The 12,500-nt window shown below is 60.6% G+C and overlaps 2 non-coding genes across 2 annotated transcripts; both read left to right on the plus strand.

The window, feature by feature from the left end:
* The first annotated feature begins 8,580 nt into the window (after positions 1-8,580).
* On the plus strand, positions 8,581-10,395 carry LOC142791280 (small subunit ribosomal RNA). The gene has a single exon (XR_012890129.1). It is a non-coding gene; the product is annotated as a small subunit ribosomal RNA (ribosomal RNA).
* Positions 10,396-12,114: 1,719 nt separating this feature from the next.
* On the plus strand, positions 12,115-12,267 carry LOC142791227 (5.8S ribosomal RNA). The gene has a single exon (XR_012890087.1). It is a non-coding gene; the product is annotated as a 5.8S ribosomal RNA (ribosomal RNA).
* Positions 12,268-12,500: the final 233 nt, after the last annotated feature.

The following is a 12,500-nucleotide window of genomic DNA, read 5'->3' on the forward strand; positions in this document are numbered from 1 at the left end:
AGAGATATGCCCAAACGCATGAAAGTGTACGCAGGTGTTTTAAGGCAGTTTTTTTTTTCCTCATTTTGATGTCGCCCCGGCTGACGCGGTTTTCGTTTTTCCGTGCCGCCCCGGCTGACGCGGTTTTCGTTTTTCCGTGCCGCCCCGGCTGACGCAGTTTTTGCGCCGCCCCGGCTGACGCGGTTTTCGCGCCGCCCCGGCTGACGCGGTTCCGACTTTGCACTTTTTGGCTCACCCCGGCTGGCGGCCCACTCACTCGATCGCCAGGTCTGTTTGCCCCGGTGGTTCCACCGCCAGGCTTAAGCGCGAACTTTTTTTGTTTGTTTTCTTTTGATTAAGCGCAAGCTTTTTTCTTTGTTTTCCTTTGATTAAGCGCGGGCTTTTTTCTTTGTTTTTTTTGCATTCGCCCCGGCAGACGCGGTTTTTGCGCCGCCCCGGCTGACGCGGTTTTTGCCGCCCCGGCTGACGCAGTTCGGACTTAGCACTTTTCGGCTGTGCCTGGCTGGCGGCCCACTCACTCGATCGCCATGTCTGTTTGCCACAGTTTTCCCGGTGGTGCCGCACCCGGGCTCGCCCCGGCTGACGCAGTTTTCGCGCCGCCCCGGCTGACGCGGTTTCGTGCCGCCCCGGCAGACGCGGTTTTCGCGCCGCCCCGGCTGACGCGGTTTCGTGCCGCCCCGGCAGACGCGGTTTTTTGCCGCCCCGGCTGACGCAGTTCGGACTTGGCACTTTTTGGCTGAGCCTTGCTGGCGGCCCACTCACTCGATCGCCATGTCTGTTTGCCACAGTTTTCCCGGTGGTGCCGCACCCGGGCTCGCCCCGGCAGACGCGTTTTTTTTTCTTTCGCCCCGGCTGACGCAGTTTTCGCGCCGCCCCGGCAGACGCGGTTTTCGCGCCGCCCCGGCAGACGCGGTTTTTTGCGCCGCCCCGGCTGACGCGGTTTTTTGCCGCCCCGGCTGACGCAGTTCGGACTTGGCACTTTTTGGCTGAGCCTGGCTGGCGGCCCACTCACTCGATCGCCATGTCTGTTTGCCACAGTTTTCCCGGTGGTGCCGCACCCGGGCTCGCCCCGGCTGACGCAGTTTTCGCGCCGCCCCGGCTGACGCGGTTTCGTGCCGCCCCGGCAGACGCGGTTTTTTGCGCCGCCCCGGCTGACGCGGTTTTTTGCCGCCCCGGCTGACGCAGTTCGGACTTGGCACTTTTCGGCTGTGCCTGGCTGGCGGCCCACTCACTCGATCGCCATGTCTGTTTGCCACAGTTTTCCCGGTGGTGCCGCACCCGGGCTCGCCCCGGCAGACGCGTTTTTTTTTTTTTCTTTCGCCCCGGCTGACGCAGTTTTCGCGCCGCCCCGGCTGACGCGGTTTCGTGCCGCCCCGGCAGACGCGGTTTTTTGCGCCGCCCCGGCTGACGCGGTTTTTGCCGCCCCGGCTGACGCAGTTCGGACTTAGCACTTTTTGGCTGAGCCTGGCTGGTGGCCCACTCACTCGATCGCCATGTCTGTTAGCCACAGTTTTCCCGGTGGTGCCGCACCCGGGCTCGCCCCGGCTGACGCAGTTTTCGCGCCGCCCCGGCTGACGCGGTTTCGTGCCGCCCCGGCAGACGCGGTTTTCGCGCCGCCCCGGCTGACGCGGTTTTTGCCGCCCCGGCTGACGCAGTTCGGACTTAGCACTTTTCGGCTGTGCCTGGCTGGCGGCCCACTCACTCGATCGCCATGTCTGTTTGCCACAGTTTTCCCGGTGGTGCCGCACCCGGGCTCGCCCCGGCTGACGCAGTTTTCGCGCCGCCCCGGCTGACGCGGTTTCGTGCCGCCCCGGCAGACGCGGTTTTCGCGCCGCCCCGGCTGACGCGGTTTCGTGCCGCCCCGGCAGACGCGGTTTTTTGCCGCCCCAGCTGACGCAGTTCGGACTTAGCACTTTTTGGCTGAGCCTTGCTGGCGGCCCACTCACTCGATCGCCATGTCTGTTTGCCACAGTTTTCCCGGTGGTGCCGCACCCGGGCTCGCCCCGGCAGACGCGTTTTTTTTTTCTTTCGCCCCGGCTGACGCAGTTTTCGCGCCGCCCCGGCAGACGCGGTTTTCGCGCCGCCCCGGCAGACGCGGTTTTTTGCGCCGCCCCGGCTGACGCGGTTTTTTGCCGCCCCGGCTGACGCAGTTCGGACTTGGCACTTTTTGGCTGAGCCTGGCTGGCGGCCCACTCACTCGATCGCCATGTCTGTTTGCCACAGTTTTCCCGGTGGTGCCGCACCCGGGCTCGCCCCGGCTGACGCAGTTTTCGCGCCGCCCCGGCTGACGCGGTTTCGTGCCGCCCCGGCAGACGCGGTTTTTTGCGCCGCCCCGGCTGACGCGGTTTTTTGCCGCCCCGGCTGACACGGTTCGGACTTTGCACTTTTCGGCTGTGCCTGGCTGGCGGCCCACTCACTCGATCGCCATGTCTGTTTGCCACAGTTTTCCCGGTGGTGCCGCACCCGGGCTCGCCCCGGCAGACGCGTTTTTTTTTTTCTTTCGCCCCGGCTGACGCAGTTTTCGCGCCGCCCCGGCTGACGCGGTTTCGTGCCGCCCCGGCAGACGCGGTTTTTTGCGCCGCCCCGGCTGACGTGGTTTTTGCCGCCCCGGCTGACGCAGTTCGGACTTTGCACTTTTTGGCTGAGCCTGGCTGGCGGCCCACTCACTCGATCGCCATGTCTGTTTGCCACAGTTTTCCCGGTGGTGCCGCACCCGGGCTCGCCCCGGCAGACGCGTTTTTTTTTTTCCTTCGCCCCGGCAGACGTGGTTCCCCCCCCCCCTCCGTCTTTCTTTTTGTTTTTTTTTTCGCCGCGGCTGAAGTGGATTTTTCGGTGCCTCGACGCCCCGGTAGTCGCGGTTTTTCCGTTTCCGCACGGCCCCGGCTGACGCTGCTCGGTCACAGTCGCCTTTTGTGGTGATTGCAGACTTCTTGAGCGCGGGTGTTTTTTTTTTTTGTTGTTGTTGTTGTTTTATTACGCATTCGCTCCAGCAGACGCTGTTTAGACTTTTTGTTTCCTCTTTTATCCTGCGACGAGGTGACGAGGTTTATTCGGTGCCCCGCCGCCCCGGCTGAAGTGATTTTTCCTGTCCCGTGCCGCCCCGGCTGACGCGGTTGGGACTTCGCGTTTGTTCGGCCGCCACGGGTTTTGGCGCACTCGCTCGGTTGCTTGTTGTTGCCACTTGTTGCGAACCCAGGTTTCTTGAGCGAGCGCGGGCGTTTTTTCTTCCTTTCTTTCTTTGTTCTATGTGTTAGCGAATCGGCCTTTAATATCACACGAGGACTCACAACCAACAATTTTCAGTTTGAAGTGTAAAAAATCTGCAGGTGTTGACGTAACTGACTTGCCCCGTACCCTTGAGTACATCCATGAAGTTCTCGTAGTACTACTAAATCGCATTATTCCAAGTGGAGAAATTCCCATAAACTTGCAAACCTCTACACGAAAATCGGTGCGCGTGATAAAGTTGAAAATTATCGTCCGATATCAAATGTGCCTTCTATAACACAAATTCTAGGAAAAAAAAAAAAAAACACTTGTTCGCCGTTTTCTGCGCCGTGACTGGCAGCACTCCGGCGAAGCGAAACGGGGTCGATTCGAGCACGATATCGGCGTCTTTCGACGTGCTCGCCGGCGACCGTCGCACGAGTACGTCGCACGAGCGCGTCTGCCGGGGCGCCGTTTGCGAAGCCGACGCAAAAGTGGGAACCGCCGCTCGGATGATCGCCGCTTTCGGCAGAGTGAGTGTTGGCACTCCGGGGAAGCGAAACAGCGTGAATGCGCCCACGAAATCGGCGTATTTTGAAGTGCCCGCCGGCGACCGTCGCACGAGTACGGTAAACCGCGTCAGCCGGGGCGTAGTTCGGGACGCCGACGAAAAAGTGGGAAGCGCAACTCGGATCTTCGCCGTTTTTGCAGGAGTGAGTGGCGGCCCTCCTGCGAGACCAAGAAGCATCGATTCGTGCACGAATTCGGCGCCTTTCGACGTGATCGCCGGCGACCGTCGCTCGAGTAGGGCAAACCGCGTCTGCCGGGGCGGGCTTCGGGACGCCGATGCGAAAGTGGGAAACGCTGCTCGGATGTTCGCCGTTTTTGGCCGAGTGAGTGCTGGCACTCGGGCGAAGCCAAACGGGGCCGATTACGGCACGATATCGGCGTCTTTCGACGTGCCCGCCGGCGACCGTCGCACGAGTACGGTAAACCGCGTCAGCCCGGGCGGAGTTCGGGACGCCGATGCGAAAGTGGAGAACGCCGCTCGGATCTTCGCCGTTTTTGGAGGAGTGAGTGGCGGCACTCCGGAGAAGCCAAGGAGCGCCAATTAGCGCACGATATCGGCGTCTTTCGACGCGCTCGCCGGCGACCGTCGCACGAGTAGGGCAAACCGCGTCTGCCGGGGCGGGGTTTACGACGCCGACGCAAAAGTGGGAACCGCCGCTCGGATGTTGGCCGTTTTTGGCAGAGTGAGTGCTGGCACTCCGGCGACGCGAAAGAGCGCGAATGCGCCCACGAAAGTGGCGTATTTGGACGTGCGTGACGGCGACCGCTGCAGGAGTACGAAAAACCACGTCAGCCGGGGCTAGCGACACACGGCGGTCTGGGTGCTTATCGCTGCTATTATAGGGGCACCCCGGCAGACGCAGAAAAAAAAAAAATTTTCGACCTTCTTTTTTGCTGGTCGAGCTCGGGTAACCCAGGTCGCAATGGGAGCCGCGCACGAAAGCGGCGTCGCGAGACGCGTTCGCGGTCGCTAGTCGCACGAGCTCGGCAACCGCGTCAGCCGGCGCGGAGTTCGGGATGCCGACGGCTAAGTGGGTACCGCTGCTCGGATGTTCGCCGTTTTTGGCCGAGTGAGTGCTGGCACTCCGGTGAAGCCAAGGAGCGCCAATTCGTGCACGATATCGGCGTCTTTCGACGTGCCCGCCGGCCACCGCCGCACGAGTACGGCAAACCGCGTCTGCCGGGGCGGGGTTCGCGACGCGTACGCAATAGTGGGAACCGTCGCTCGGATGTTCGTCGTCTTTGGCCGAGCGAGTGCTGGCACTCCGGCGAAGCGAAACGGGGCCGATTCGGGCACGATATCGGCGTATTTCGACGTGCTCGCCGGCGACCGTCGCACGAGTACGGCAAAGCGCGTCTGCCGGGGCGAGGTTTGCGACGCCGACGAAAAAGTGGGAAGCGCCGCTCGGATCTTCGCCGTTTTTGCAGGAGTGAGTGGCGGCCCTCCTGCGAGACCAAGAAGCATCGACTCGCGCACGATATCGGTGTCTTTCGACGTGCCCGCCGGCCACCGCCGCACGAGTACGGCAAACCGCGTATGCCGGGGCGGGGTTGGCGACGCCGACGCAAAAGTGGGAACCGCCACTAGGATGTTCGCCGTTTTTGGCAGAGTGAGTGCTGGCACTCCGGCGAAGCGAAAGAGCGCGAATGCGCCCACGAAAGTGGCGTGTTTGGACGTGCTTGACGACGACCACCGCAGGAAAACGAAAAACCACGTCAGCCGGGGCGAGCGACCCATGGCGGTCTGGGTGCTTATCGCTGCTATTATAGGGGCACCCCGGCAGACGCAAAAAAAAAAAAAAAATTTTTTTTCGACATTCTTTTTTGCTCGTCGACCTCGGGTGACCCAGGTCGCAGTGGGAGCCGCGCACGAAAGCGGCGTCGCGAGACGGCTTCGCGGTCGCTAGTCGCACGAGCTCGGCAACCGCGTCTGCCGGGGCGGAGTTCGGGACGCCGACGGCTAAGTGGGAACCGCCGCTCGGATGTTCGCCGTTTGTGGCCGAGTGAGTGCTGGCACTCCGGCGAAGCCAAACGGGGCCGATTCCGGCACGATATCGGCGTCTTTCTACGTGCTCGCCGGCGACCGTCGCACGAGTACGGCAAAGTGCGTCTGCCGGGGCGGGGTTTGCGACGCGTACGCAATAGTGAGAACCGTCGCTCGGATGTTCGTCGTCTTTCGCCGAGCCAGTGCTGGCAATCCGGCGAAGCCGAACGGAGCCGATTCGGGCACGATATCGGCGTCTTTCCACGTGCTCGCCGGCGACCGTCGCACGAGTACGGTAAACCGCGTCAGCCGGGGCGGAGTTCGGGACGCCGATGCGAAAGTGGGAAGCGCCGCTCGGATCTTCGCCGTTTTTGGAGGAGTCAGTGGCGGCACTCCGGTGAAGCCAAGGTGCGCCAATTCGCGCACGATATCGGCGTCTTTCGACGTGCCCGCCGGCCACCGTCGCACGAGTACGGCAAACCTCGTCTGCCGGGGCGGGGTTTGCGACGCCGACGCAAAAGTGGGAACCGCCGCTCGGATGTTCGCCGTTTTTGGCAGAGTGAGTGCTGGCACTCCGGCGAAGCGAAAGAGCGCGAATGCGCCCACGAAAGTGGCGTGTTTGGACGTGCTTGACGACGACCACCGCAGGAAAACGAAAAACCACGTCAGCCGGGGCGAGCGACCCATGGCGGTCTGGGTGCTTATCGCTGCTATTATAGGGGCACCCCGGCAGACGCAAAAAAAAAAAAATTTTTTTTCGACATTCTTTTTTGCTCGTCGACCTCGGGTGACCCAGGTCGCAGTGGGAGCCGCGCACGAAAGCGGCGTCGCGAGACGGCTTCGCGGTCGCTAGTCGCACGAGCTCGGCAACCGCGTCTGCCGGGGCGGAGTTCGGGACGCCGACGGCTAAGTGGGAACCGCCGCTCGGATGTTCGCCGTTTGTGGCCGAGTGAGTGCTGGCACTCCGGCGAAGCCAAACGGGGCCGATTCCGGCACGATATCGGCGTCTTTCTACGTGCTCGCCGGCGACCGTCGCACGAGTACGGCAAAGTGCGTCTGCCGGGGCGGGGTTTGCGACGCGTACGCAATAGTGAGAACCGTCGCTCGGATGTTCGTCGTCTTTCGCCGAGCCAGTGCTGGCACTCCGGCGAAGCCGAACGGAGCCGATTCGGGCACGATATCGGCGTCTTTCCACGTGCTCGCCGGCGACCGTCGCACGAGTACGGTAAACCGCGTCAGCCGGGGCGGAGTTCGGGACGCCGATGCGAAAGTGGGAAGCGCCGCTCGGATCTTCGCCGTTTTTGGAGGAGTCAGTGGCGGCACTCCGGTGAAGCCAAGGTGCGCCAATTCGCGCACGATATCGGCGTCTTTCGACGTGCCCGCCGGCCACCGTCGCACGAGTACGGCAAACCTCGTCTGCCGGGGCGGGGTTTGCGACGCCGACGCAAAAGTGGGAACCGCCGCTCGGATGTTCGCCGTTTTTGGCAGAGTGAGTGCTGGCACTCCGGCGAAGCGAAAGAGCGTGAATGCGCCCACGAAAGTAGCGTATTTGGACGTGCTTGACGGCGACCGCCGCAGGAGTACGAAAAACCACGTCAGCCGGGGCGAGCGACCCACGGCGGTCTGGGTGCTTATCGCTGCTATTATAGGGGCACCCCGGCAGACGCAGAAAGAAAAAAAAAAATGGGGACATGGCGTGCGTCACCGTGCGGCTTCGCAGCGTTGCCGAAGTCGCCGAGCCCTTCGACTGAGCCGAACGGCGGACAGGGAACGTTGGTCGGCCGTTCTAACCTGTCGGTGCCACGCCGAGACGTCGTTAAGGAAAACCGCGTCGTGGGCCTCTACGACGCCGTCGAGTCGTTGTACGTTTGGTGTCCAGCATGTCGGCGGCGAGTAGCGGACACGTCGTTCACGACTTCGGTCTTTCGCAGTCGACGCGAACTTGCGGAGAGTCGTGGTGCCTCACGTTTTCGGCAGAAACCGCGGCGGAATTTTCCCGTGCGTGCGCGCACGACCTCGGTGCTGTGCCGTCAGCGTAGTGTTGCACAAACTCGTGGCCTACCCAAGGTGCGGTACGTTTGCGGCCGTATCCTCGGTGGGAATTTCGTGAGTAGGGTCGCAAATTCTACGACCTCGGCGGGTTTGAGAGCGACGTAGACTTGTGGCACGCTCAACATGCCACACGTTTCGGGGCACACCCGCGGTGAAATTTTCTCGAGTACGCTCGTATTAGGGCCCAAGGAGGTCTGGGTACTTATCGCTGCTATTATGTGGGGGTTCTCGTGAGCGGCGTACGCGAAAGCGACCGGGTGTCTGATATGCGGCGGGCTTCGGCCTCGTCAAGCGTGTCCTCGGGTCTGCTCCAGGGGAATCCACGGCAGTCGTCTGCAGCCTCATCCGCTTGATGCGTTAGGGGCTGGTTGTCGGACGGTGCCGTTTTACCACGATATCGAGGTGTGTTCCGTGTCGTCCTCGGGCGATTCAGATGCGAAAGCGCCGAAGACGCGGGCGTGACCCGTCGTCTGGCGGCTTTGCAGTCTCGGCTCCGTTGCTAGTTCCGGCCGGTCCACCGACAGTGCAGCGGGCTTGGGCAACCCGCACGGCGCGACCGAGTCGATGCAACGAAAAAGAGCGAGCATGAACGTGCTTCTTGCCGCACGGCTCCCACTCGTCTTTCGGGAAGGTTGTGCCGTAGCGAGCTCGAACGCCGTCATCTCGGAGTGCAAAATAAGCGTGTTGGGGCGCCTGAAGGTGGCCTCCGCGGCACACAGACTGCGTCCGGCCCGCCGAGGGCGAGGACGGACGCGCAGTCAAACGATTACCTGGTTGATCCTGCCAGTAATCATATGCTTGTCTCAAAGATTAAGCCATGCATGTCTAAGTACATGCCGAAATAAGGCGAAACCGCGAATGGCTCATTAAATCAGTTATGGTTCCTTAGATCGTTTCTTCCTACTTGGATAACTGTGGCAATTCTAGAGCTAATACATGCAGTGAGCCTGGAGCCCTTTGGGTAACGGGTGCTTTTATTAGACCAAGATCGATCGGGTTTCGGCCCGTATTGTGTGGTGACTCTGGATAACTTTGTGCTGATCGCATGGCCACGAGCCGGCGACGTTTCTTTCAAGTGTCTGCCTTATCAACTTTCGATGGTAGGTTACTTGCTTACCATGGTTGTTACGGGTAACGGAGAATCAGGGTTCGATTCCGGAGAGGGAGCCTGAGAAACGGCTACCACATCCAAGGAAGGCAGCAGGCGCGCAAATTACCCACTCCCGGCACGGGGAGGTAGTGACGAAAAATAACAATACGGGACTCTTTTGAGGCCCCGTAATTGAAATGAGTACACTCTAAATCCTTTAACGAGGATCAATTGGAGGGCAAGTCTGGTGCCAGCAGCCGCGGTAATTCCAGCTCCAATAGCGTATACTAAAGCTGCTGCGGTTAAAAAGCTCGTAGTTGGATCTCAGTTCCAGACGAGTAGTGCATCTACCCGATGCGACGGCTCGGACTGAACATCATGCCGGTTCTTTCTTGGTGCACTTCATTGTGTGCCTCGAGATGGCCGGTGCTTTTACTTTGAAAAAATTAGAGTGCTCAACGCAGGCGAGTCGCCTGAATAAACTTGCATGGAATAATAGAACAAGACCTCGTTTCTGTTCTGTTGGTTTTTGGAATACGAGGTAATGATTAAGAGGGACGGACGGGGGCATTCGTATTGCGGCGCTAGAGGTGAAATTCTTGGACCGTCGCAAGACGAACTACTGCGAAAGCATTTGCCAAGAATGTTTTCATTGATCAAGAACGAAAGTCAGAGGTTCGAAGGCGATCAGATACCGCCCTAGTTCTGACCATAAACGATGCCAACCAGCGATCCGCCTGAGTTACTCAAATGACTCGGCGGGCAGCTTCCGGGAAACCAAAGTATTTGGGTTCCGGGGGAAGTATGGTTGCAAAGCTGAAACTTAAAGGAATTGACGGAAGGGCACCACCAGGAGTGGAGCCTGCGGCTTAATTTGACTCAACACGGGAAAACTTACCCGGCCCGGACACTGGGAGGATTGACAGATTGAGAGCTCTTTCTTGATTCGGTGGATGGTGGTGCATGGCCGTTCTTAGTTGGTGGAGCGATTTGTCTGGTTAATTCCGATAACGAACGAGACTCTAGCCTATTAAATAGGTGCGGGGTTCCCAGCACCTTACAACCTTCTTAGAGGGACAAGCGGCTCCTAGCCGCACGAAACAGAGCAATAACAGGTCTGTGATGCCCTTAGATGTCCGGGGCCGCACGCGCGCTACACTGAAGGAAGCAGCGTGTCTTTATCCCTGTCTGAAAAGACTGGGTAACCCGTGGAACTTCTTTCGTGATTGGGATAGGGGCTTGCAATTGTTCCCCTTGAACGAGGAATTCCCAGTAAGCGCGAGTCATAAGCTCGCGTTGATTACGTCCCTGCCCTTTGTACACACCGCCCGTCGCTACTACCGATTGAATGATTTAGTGAGGTCTTCGGACCGATGTCCGGCGCGGCCTTTCGGTTGCGCCGGTCTGTTGGAAAGATGACCAAACTTGATCATTTAGAGGAAGTAAAAGTCGTAACAAGGTTTCCGTAGGTGAACCTGCGGAAGGATCATTAACGGATTGTGAAGGGTGAGCGCCTCAGCTGCGTCTGCGCCCGACACTTTCTGCCGCTGACCCCGTTTGGACGCGGGGTCGGCTTTTCCCCACGGGGCTGCCTGAATGTGGAGCGGCACCCCGTGACAAATTGTTGCGCCCAGCGGACGCCAACACCGCGACCTTGGACGGTCGGCCAGGTGGCGGACGCGGGTACAAACGGCGCAACGCACTCATAGGTCGGCTTTCGACCCGCCACTGCACCGTGGCTCGAAGCGCTCGAAATGCGCGACCCGACCGCTGCGGGACCGCCTAGTACTGTAAACAGGAGCGGCGGAGCGCGAACGGCGAGTCGTGGTTACGTCGGTAGAAGGCGAGGCTGCGCGTTCCCGAAACGCCAGCCGAGTGCCCTCCCAACCGTTCGAGCGTGCAAGAACGAGACCCGACAATCGCGCGGCGACTGCCAAGTACGAGAGGAACGGCACAAGCGTCGGCGGTCGGTCAAGGAACTGGCGATGTGACGGGTCCGCTGTGCACCAGTGCATACCGTCCCGCCGTCCGCGGCAAGCGCCTCCGCGTCCTCGGGTGACGGAGGCTGCCGGTCGGTTCTTGCAGGCGAGGGATCTCGCTGGCACCGGTTCGCGTTGACGCGCGGCCGGTCATGGCACGGCGATGCGACGGCCGAGGTGCGCAGTACTCGATGGAGGAACCGCACGCTCCGATGACCGTCCCGCCCTCCGCGGCGTATGCGTACCGACCGTAATGGTTGCAGCAGCGCCGGCCGGCTTTTGAATTCGCCACACGAAACACGGTGCGAGATCGCGGTTAGGGGAGCGTCGACGTTGCCAGGCGTTTTGCTTGCTGCCGAGGGAAAGGCGGCACGGCCACGTCGCGCTCGTCGCGATTAGCGGGTCTGCGCGCTTTGGGAAGGTGCCGCAACGACTTGCCGAAAGAGGAAGCACGGAAGAACGAGGGACTTGGACGTCCCGACAATTGAACGCACTTGCGGCCAGGCCCTTGCTGGCTTCGTTCTTCCGCCTCGAGTAGGCTCGTACGCGGCTCCGGCGCCGAAAGTGGTCCTTGGCACCGACTTCGGTGGACGTGGGAAGTGCCGCGCAAGTACGGCGCGCCTGGCTCCACCTGTTGGCTAAAGTAGGCAGCCGGATCGGCATTTTGGTGTGCGGTGGCAAACCGTGGATGCGAAAAAAGCTTGTGCGATTTCGTGGAACAAAAAACGGGGGTCCCCCTTTTTATGCGGAGGAGACCGACCCGCCCGCCGTGGTGAACCGCGACGCCACGGTAAAAACGGGAGAGGCTTGTCGATGGGACCGTGCATCCCGCGCTCCACGGAGGCCGGGAGGCGGCCGCCCGAGGAAATGTGTAGCCGTCGAGGCCCGCATCTGCGTGCACTCTTATCCAAATGGGTGTACCGCAGGCATTTTCTGGTTAGGCGGGCCAATGAGAGCGAGCACACAACGATACCTACGGGTCCGGCTTGGAGAACCGGCTTCGACGCCTCCCGAGTATTTATAGAGGGGTGGACCACGAAAGCACTCGCAAGTAGCGGAAGCGAAACGCCGTCCGAAACACACCGTTTGCTCGATTTGCGGCAGCCGAAAAAGGCGCGGCAGAGTTTTGGAGTCCAAGCGTGCGCTGAAAAGCGCCCTTCTTGGCCACTGTTTGGCCGAGTGCCAGAAACGTTTGGTTTTGACTGTACGGAATTGAACAAACACTTTTTCACGACTCTAAGCGGTGGATCACTCGGTTCTCGGGTCGATGAAGAACGCAGCCAGCTGCGAGACTTGGTGTGAATTGCAGGACACACTGAGCACTGATTCTTTGAACGCACATTGCGGCCTTGGGTCTTCCCTTGGCTTCGTCTGTCTGAGGGTCGGATCACATTTCAAGAGAGCCTTCGGCGCACAAGGGAACGTGAGCCGTCGACTCGTTTTGACCGCGTCGGCAACACGGACAGCACGCTGAACACCTCACAGCGAGCGCCAACAGCGGCCACTCAAGGGCGAGACGGTGGCGACCGTCGTGCCAGAGCCCAACCGAAACGGGGGCGACCGACTGCATTGAGGATGTGGCACCTCGTTGAGACCGCCGCAGGACTTCGAGTCGGAA

This window comes from Rhipicephalus microplus, unplaced genomic scaffold (genome assembly GCF_043290135.1).
Source record: "Rhipicephalus microplus isolate Deutch F79 unplaced genomic scaffold, USDA_Rmic scaffold_156, whole genome shotgun sequence".
Lineage (NCBI taxonomy): Eukaryota > Metazoa > Arthropoda > Arachnida > Ixodida > Ixodidae > Rhipicephalus > Rhipicephalus microplus.